General features: G+C 41.0%; 1 long non-coding RNA gene and 1 pseudogene across 1 annotated transcript; one reads left to right on the top strand and one right to left on the bottom strand.

The window, feature by feature from the left end:
• The first annotated feature begins 491 nt into the window (after positions 1-491).
• Positions 492-5,840, top strand: LOC127091621 (cytochrome P450 97B1, chloroplastic-like; annotated as a pseudogene).
• A 230-nt stretch (positions 5,841-6,070) lies between these two features.
• LOC127096945 (uncharacterized) lies at positions 6,071-8,004 on the bottom strand. Its single transcript, XR_007792877.1, has 5 exons — positions 7,669-8,004; positions 7,349-7,452; positions 7,189-7,231; positions 6,871-7,079; positions 6,071-6,755 (listed from the first exon to the last, which is right to left on the bottom strand). It is a non-coding gene; the product is annotated as an uncharacterized LOC127096945 (long non-coding RNA).
• Positions 8,005-8,382: the final 378 nt, after the last annotated feature.

Raw genomic sequence — 8,382 nt, forward strand, 5'->3', positions numbered from 1 at the left:
TGACAGAAAACAACAAGGAAAAACAGTGGGTCACAGTGGAAAACCATACCTGACATAGTTAAGTTGAAAGGGGTACGGTGGTGCCCGAGCAGAAGACGGTGGTTCAGATAGGAGGACGGGCGGAGACGGCGGTCCAGACGGTTGAGCGAGCAAACGAGAGAGAATGTGGAGAACTCCGGTGAACGTGTGAGCGAAAAAAAAAGTGGAAATGAAGTTACTCAACCCCTTTTTATAGGGCTTGGCACGTAGACCAACACGCTAGGTCATCATTGCCTAGCCTGCCTACGCCGTCTTTGCGCACGAAACGAAGCGACACCACTAATTCTGAGACACGTCTATCAAAGATAAGAAACTGAAACGACCCGAGCACCTATCCGTCTCCTCGACTCACCAAGACGCCACCTCCCCGCGTCATACCCACGTTTACCACAAGGAAGGTGCAGACCAACCGATCACCTCCATCCCCGACATTCCCGGAGAAAATGTCAATCATGAACAGGTCTGTTACAACCTCACCTGTCTAACGACCAAGCTTCCCCATCGTCTCGGGGAACCCTTAGTTGAAACATAAGTCATCTCTCTGGCTCAGAGACTCGACTTGGGGGGCTCCTGTTCTGGACTGGGCCATGACACTAGGCACGGCACGGCCCAATGCTCGCCAAGCCCACGTCCAAACGACCGTGTCCAAACGACCACGAGGACACGTCAGGTGAACGACCGTCCGCCCGAAGAACGTCTCCCCGGCCCCTTAAATACGTGTCGGACAACGAGCGGGTCCTCCTCATATGATCTCCATCCACTCATCGTCAACCCACGTCGCGGACACCTAAGTTGTGTCGGGCAGAGCCATAACGGCATCTCACTCACCACGTCACCCAACTCCCCTATATTGTCTCCTTAGGGATAGGGGCAGTTGGACCAGGGGGCAGACCTTGGTCTAGGTCTTAACGCTTCTTACGCGTCCCCTGGCAGCTCCTCCTTGGGCCTAGCTAATCCAGCCCATTAGGAGCCTTGGCCCAGCGCTGGGGGCTCAATATAAATACCCCTTTCATGGCAAAGGGGCAGGTATTCTAACTCACACTCTGATAACCTCATTCTGTACCTTTTCTGACTTAAGCATTGGAGCACCTTGCAGGTACACCCCCCTCTCATTTCATTCTCCGGCCCATTCACCAAGACCTTGGAAGGCCCTCCTGATCAGGTAAGATCACAACCCTTAAAAGATCTAATTAAGGTAGGGTTTATTCTGAAAGCATACTACAACAAGGTTGCGTAAACTGACTCCTAAATATTTGCTAATCACCTGTATTGGCATCATATTCTCACTATATCTTTCACACACTAGCTAAATCAGCAATACGTTTGAACTAATGGTTCATTCGTCACACACTATCACATCACCTCAATAAATGATTTTTTAAACCTGCATGAATGTCGCATTAAAATTACCATTGATTGAATAAACAATTTTAAACTACAAGTAAGTACTTGACATCAAGGAGCTTCGAAAAGCAATCAGTGAAGAACTTGATCATTCGTCAATACTGACCCAAATCAAAACTACTTCCTAACCCTATGGATTAGGGGCATGGTATCCAATGGATATGAATTGGCCAGTCAAAAGACAAACTCCAAGCATCAGTTGATCAAGGAGGCAAATTATTACAACATACTCAGTCAATCTGAGGCAAGCCTTTCAAAATCTAAATCAAGGGAAAATTACAGAAAGACTCGTACACTGGGGCAAATTGGTTTAAGTCATGGTATAATCGTTCCCAGGATTTCCTTTCAAAGTTTAAACCCTGCACACTGGGGCAGACAAGTTCCAAAGAGCCTTGGGGCAGAGCAAAAGCACAATCATCATGCATTGATTACGTCGCTACGCTCACAAAATTATTTTTTAATCATTTACAAGGCATATCAGGCGAAGAAGTTAAGATTCTCTCAAGAACAAATACACAGTCTATCAGCAAATGATCAAACTTGGGGCACCAAAAGCATCCACATCTATCTTCTGATCATCGCATCATCAAAATACAGAATGTCGGGAAGTCAAAACCTTTCACGAACCAAAGCCCAATCCAAATTGGCAATTACCAAAAAATAAAGTCCAATCCATATTGGCAGCTACCAAAAATAAAAGTCCACTTTGTTGGCATCCTCATAATATCAAAGTCCAATCCCTATTGGCATCTCCAAAACCAAAGTCCAATCCATATTGGCCACAACAAAAAGTCCACTTTGCTGGCGTCTTCATAAACTCAAATCCAATCAACATTGGTACCCAGAAAGTCTCACCTGCAAAAGGGAGATCAATCCAGAAATAACCAATATTCATCTTGCATTACCACATGCATTACATACAATAAACACACATGACTTTCCTTCCAAATAAGGAAGTTGCATATCAAAAATCTCCTACACAAAAATGAGAAATTTTCATTAACATGCATCATATGCATACACAACATCATAATTCTTTCCCATCAACCCTTTGATGGACATAACCTGATCTTTTTTTTTTTTCATCAGCCCTCTGATGAGGATCATCCTTTCCACCAACCCTTTGGTGATGCCACTCCATAGTGAAGCCTCTTTTCCATCAGCCCTCTGATGATGATCATCCTTTCCACCAACCCTTTGGTGATGCCACTCCATAGTGAAGTCTCTTTTCCATCAGCCCTCTGATGATGATAATACTTTTCCACCAACCCTTTGGTGATGCCACTCCATAGTGAAGTATCTTTCCGTCAAACCCTTTGACAATGACAAATCATTTCCCACCAATCCTTTGGTGATGACATCCTTTAATTACTTCCGTCAACCCTTTGACGATGACAAATTATTTTCCATCAGCCCTCTGATGATGACAGTTATCTTTCCGTCAACCCATTGACGATGACAACTCTCTTTTCCGTCAACCCTTTGACGATGACCAAATTTTTCCACCAACCCTTTGGTGATGCCACTCCATAGTGAAGTCTCTTTTCCATCAGCCTTCTGGTGATGACATTTACCTTTCCGTCAACCCATTGACGATGACAGTTACCTTTTCATCAACTCTTTGATGATGATATTCCCCAATAATCTCAAAAAATAAAACCCTACAAAAAATTTCAGTACTTAGTTGCATTCCCACGTGCATCGCATGCATCAACTCATGCATAATTTTCCTGCCTAAACAGGAATTTCATTAAACACAATCATATCGATCATCAACATACCCATGCATAGCACTCCCACAAAGTGGGAATTTCATCAAAAAATGAACAAAATCAGTTGCATTCTCATACGCATCATAAATATCCCCATCAATTGCATACTCGCATACATCTCATGCATCATCCCATGCATGGTATTTCCACCCAAAGTGGAACATCATACAAACATCAAACATAAAATATCAGGATCCAGGGTCAACCATATGTATCCCGGACATTTCTTATTTAATTCAATGAAGTTATTACCCTGCATGTGCTCGTGGAATTATTTCTCAGCCAGTCATTCTTCAACTTTGTGATTAATAATGATATTTCCCAACATCTTTGCTATCATTGCCCCCCAAGCAGAGGTTACCCTAAAAAGTCTCTTATGAGCTTTTCCACTGCAAATCATTTATAGTAAATCTCCTCCAAAAGGAGTTTTGTCTAAAAATTTCCCCCAACAGATAAACATCTGAGATACTGCTTCATTTATATGGAGAATCTCAGTTGTCTGTTTGAGATGCTGCTTCATCAATATGAAGAGTCTCATTCAGTTTTTAGAGATACTTGTCATACCCCGATTTTGCTCCTGAATTTTTTATGTTTGTTTGGCATGCTTGGCCTGACCTTGCTTTGGTTTTATATGAGGATTATTTTTGATTCAAAGTCATGGTGTTGTGATTGTGGATACATCTATGGTCTGGGTCATCTGAACAACCAAGTTTCTTGTGTTTCTAGCCACTTGCCAATCATGTTATTGGTTCATGGATACTATGCCAAAACCCTAACCTTATGGTCTTATTTCATGTTTTTTTTTGTTCATACACATTATCAGTCAAATTATCTTCGTTTCAAAAAAAAAAGGGGGTCAAATATTCAAGCCATGATTAAACCAATTGTGAAAACCAACTTCAAACCATTTTGTTAATCCATTTCAATTTATTTCATGTCATTGTAAACCATTACATTTGATTCCATACAAAAAATACAAAATTTGGCATTTTTGACCAACTGTTGATTTTGGCCAACAGTTGACTTTTTGGTCAACTTTGACCAAAGTCAACCCAAATTCATTAAACCCTAAATTCACCCTTGATTTTCCATTGAATATCCATTTACAAAGAAGTCATAAAAAAAAACACCTCTTTGACAAATTGTTGACTTTGGTCAACAGTTGACTTTTTGGTCAACTTTGACCAAAGTCAACCCTAAATCCTTTGTCAACCCTAATCACCAAAGGACTGACCCTAACCACTATTCCATGCTCCATGTCCATGTTGACCTTGTTTTTTTCATGTGGGTTTTGTTTTCTTCACTTTAATGCTAACTTGGTCATGTTTGAACTTTGGGTTTTCTTACTTTGCCCTGCTGCATTTGCCAAGTCTCAACCAACACATTGCCAACAGGTCTTGAACCAACATGTCGCTAATAAGTTTTGAGTCAAAACCAAGCGTGGTCACATGAATGCTTAATGCACAAACCAAGCCATGAAGTATTGTTGGCAAGCCATGAACCAAATGGAGCTGGCCTGCTGCGGAACTGCATAAACACACCCTCAGTCTTCCACTCTCTCTTCATTTTCACTTTTCTTCTAACTCCAAACGCTTTTCTTCTATCAGATGTCAATCGGTTAATGGTGAAAAGCGAAAACAGAGTAGTAGAAATGTGCTTGACAATGCTAGCAACCTCCTTACAAGCTTGGTAAGTGGTGCAAATTTAGGGTCCATGCCCATAGCTGAGGGTGCCGTCACAAATCTGTTTGACCGGCCGCTGTTTTTTTTCTCGCTATATGATTGGTTCTTAGAGCATGGTTCTGTGTATAAACTGGCGTTTGGACCGAAAGCATTTGTTGTTGTATCAGATCCCATTGTTGCAAGACGTATTCTGCGAGAAAATACATTTTCTTATGACAAAGGAGTACTTGCTGTTATCCTAGAACCAATTATGGGAAAAGGACTCATACCTGCAGACCTTGAGACATGGAAGCAAAGGAGAAGAGTGTTGGCTCCGGGTTTCCATACCTCATACTTGGAAGCTATGGTACAACTATTCACTTCATGTTCAGAAGGAACTGTGTTAAAGGTCAATGAGCTTCTTGAAGGAGAGGGGCGTGATGGACAGAAGTCAGTTGAATTGAACCTTGAGGCAGAATTTTCAAATTTGGCTCTTGATATTATTGGGCTAGATGTGTTCAACTATGACTTTGGTTCTGTCACCAATGAATCTCCCGTTATTAAGGCTGTCTATGGCACTCTTTTTGAAGCCGAACATAGATCCACTTTCTATATTCCATATTGGAAATTTCCATTAGCAAGGTGGATTGTGCCCAGGCAAAGGAAGTTTCAGGATGACCTTAAAGTCATTAATACTTGTCTTGATGGACTTATCAGAAATGCAAAAGAGAGCAGGCAGGAAACAGATGTTGAGAAACTGCAGCAAAGGGATTACTCAAATTTGAAGGATGCAAGTCTTCTGCGTTTCCTAGTTGATATGTAGGGAGTCGATGTTGATGATCGTCAGTTGAGGGATGATTTAATGACAATGCTTATTGCTGGTCATGAGACGACGGCTGCAGTTCTTACATGGGCAGTTTTCCTGCTAGCTCAAAATCCAGCAGAAAAGAAGACTCACAACTAAAACTAGCCAAATGGTGAAGCAAGTTGAAGCCATGATGCACAAGGCAAAACCTACTGGACAAAACTGCAACAAACCATTCTGCAGCGGCTCAACCGTCGACGCGGACAACGGCATTAACCCTCGACGTTCCATCTGCAGCAGCACCTGCTCAATCACTTGCCATTGAAACTCCTGGAATATCACCCTCTCCTATGAAAGAGCAAGCTGCAAATACCAGAAAAATATTCATTACTTTCCAATACAAGAAGAGCACGTAATCCACTACTAACTGTGGTCTCTGATCCAGATTGAGGCAATCTTACCAAAATAGCAACGGGAATTTCCAAGTAGAATTCAGAACTGAATTGCAGAATACTTGCCAAAACAGAGGCAGCAGACTCCCATAAAGTATGAGGAATGGAAGGGTCAGCTTGCAATATCACTTTAGAAATTTCGATAACTTCACCCTCTTTTGCAATTTCATTTGGCCATACAATTGCAATACTGACAAGGGCCTTTAAAGCTCTCTGCTGCAATACTTGTATGCCAGGACCAAGAACTCGCACAAGAGGGCCGATTACTTGTTATGTCACTGGATTCCTAAGGAAGTAGGTGGTGCATTGGAAGGATTACGTGTATCATATGTGTCCTGTGGTCCCTGGCACACAGCTATTGTTACATCAGTTGGGCGGTTGTTTATATTTGGTGATGGAACTTTTGCCGCCTTAGGCCATGGAGATCATAGCAGTTCAAATATTCCTCGGGAAGTAGAAACTTTGTAAGGGTGGAGAACAATCAGGTTTTCATGTGGTGTTTGGCACACTGCTGCCGTTGTTGAGGTGATAGATGAATCTGGTGGATACAAATCACTTGAGATACAAGTTCATGAATGCATTTGACAGAGCAATGAACTTGTTTGATGATAAATTCTCAATCCTTGCATCAACAAAACAGATTGTGAGCAGCACAAATAATAAAGACCAAGTCATACATAACCACCACTCTCATGAGCTGTAGTGTGAAAACCATTATGCATCAAGGAGTACCTCACCTGCTACTGCAGTACTGGCCAAGTGGGACTTGGGACATCATGATCCTCATACCTGTTGCAAATCCACTAATCTTGCCATCATCAATAAACACTTAGACCAAAACAGCTTGCAGGGAGCCATTCATTTAAATCAATCATGATACATGAACTGGAATTTTACATAATAAACCCAAGACAGCATAACTGCATCACAAATCACCATACAAAACCTGCAAAGCCAGAGTACAGTGAAATCAGGCATGGAATTGGCAAGGTTAAAGGAATCATAAGAGTCAATACAACAAGACTTGTCATGCTGAAGCATAACCATTAACCTACCAAACATGAACAAGGATGCATCAAACGAAGCTCACCATTTGCACTGCAGTAAAAAAGGTAAGTAGGATTAATTAACACTCAGTAAAGCAGTAAAATCTCAGGAAAATTCCCAATTCAGAGTTAAGACAGAAATGAAGAAGAAAGAGTGGGTTCAGGTTACCATTTTCGAACATAGCACCAAAGAGGTCAATCCAATTTCTGGACACCGAAGGGACTTCACAGAGTTACTCTTTTGAACACAAGAGCACCAATTTGAAACCCTAGCTGCACAGAACACAAATAAGAGGAAGCAAGTCAGTAAGAAAAAGGGAGGAGCACAACAGAAACTGAGAGGCAAAAAAAATCAAAAGAGAAAAAACCCTAATTTCTAAAGGTTGGAGGCGGCCACTGCTCACAGAGAAACAAGGAAACGAAAATCAAAGAGAGGACGAACCCTAAGAAAGGCGCAACGAAGGAGAAAGCGGAAGGAGGATCACGTACCTGTTCGTTCACTTCCGAGACATCCCAATCTGGTAGAATTCTTACCTTTTTGTTGTTCCGTATTCAGATGCATGTTTACTACTTTCCAAGCCTGATGTATCTCTGCGTGATTGGTGTTTCTTTCACATTGATGATTCTAGTTTGGACTGGGTTTAGGTTTGTGTTTTTGTCGTTTGCACTTTGTCTTCTTCGTAGTACTTAGGTTCGGTTACTGTGAGTAGGGTTTGGGGGGAGTAAGCTGGGAAAGGAGAGGTTCGCCTGAGAGAGTTTGAGAGAGAGCGAGGGAGGAAGACGATGGAGACGAGCTTGCTGTTTCCATTTCCTTTTTTTTCTTTTCTTTTTTTTTTAATTTTTAATTATTTCTTTTTACAATTTAATTTACTTTGTTTTTTTTAATACAAAAAAAGTCAGAAATGTATATGTTCTTATTTTCTGTTATTATTATTATTATTATTATTATTATTTTTATTTAGCTTATTTTGTTTTTAACAAAGATAATAAAAACCCATAAAAATGTTTGTTTCGTTTTTTTTTATTTATTTTAAATCTGTTAGCCCAGTTCATATATTTATGGTAGTATCTCAATAGCATATAGTGTTGAGTGTTCTAGTGGAGAGATGGTAGTTGTATAATATTAGGTGGGGAGGGTTCAATACTCATGTGTGGTTGTTTTTGGCATTTTATTTCTTTTAGCTATATTATTTTTCTTTTAGC

The sequence above is a fragment of the Lathyrus oleraceus genome, chromosome 6 (genome assembly GCF_024323335.1).
Source record: "Lathyrus oleraceus cultivar Zhongwan6 chromosome 6, CAAS_Psat_ZW6_1.0, whole genome shotgun sequence".
In the NCBI taxonomy this organism is placed as follows: Eukaryota; Viridiplantae; Streptophyta; class Magnoliopsida; order Fabales; family Fabaceae; genus Lathyrus; species Lathyrus oleraceus.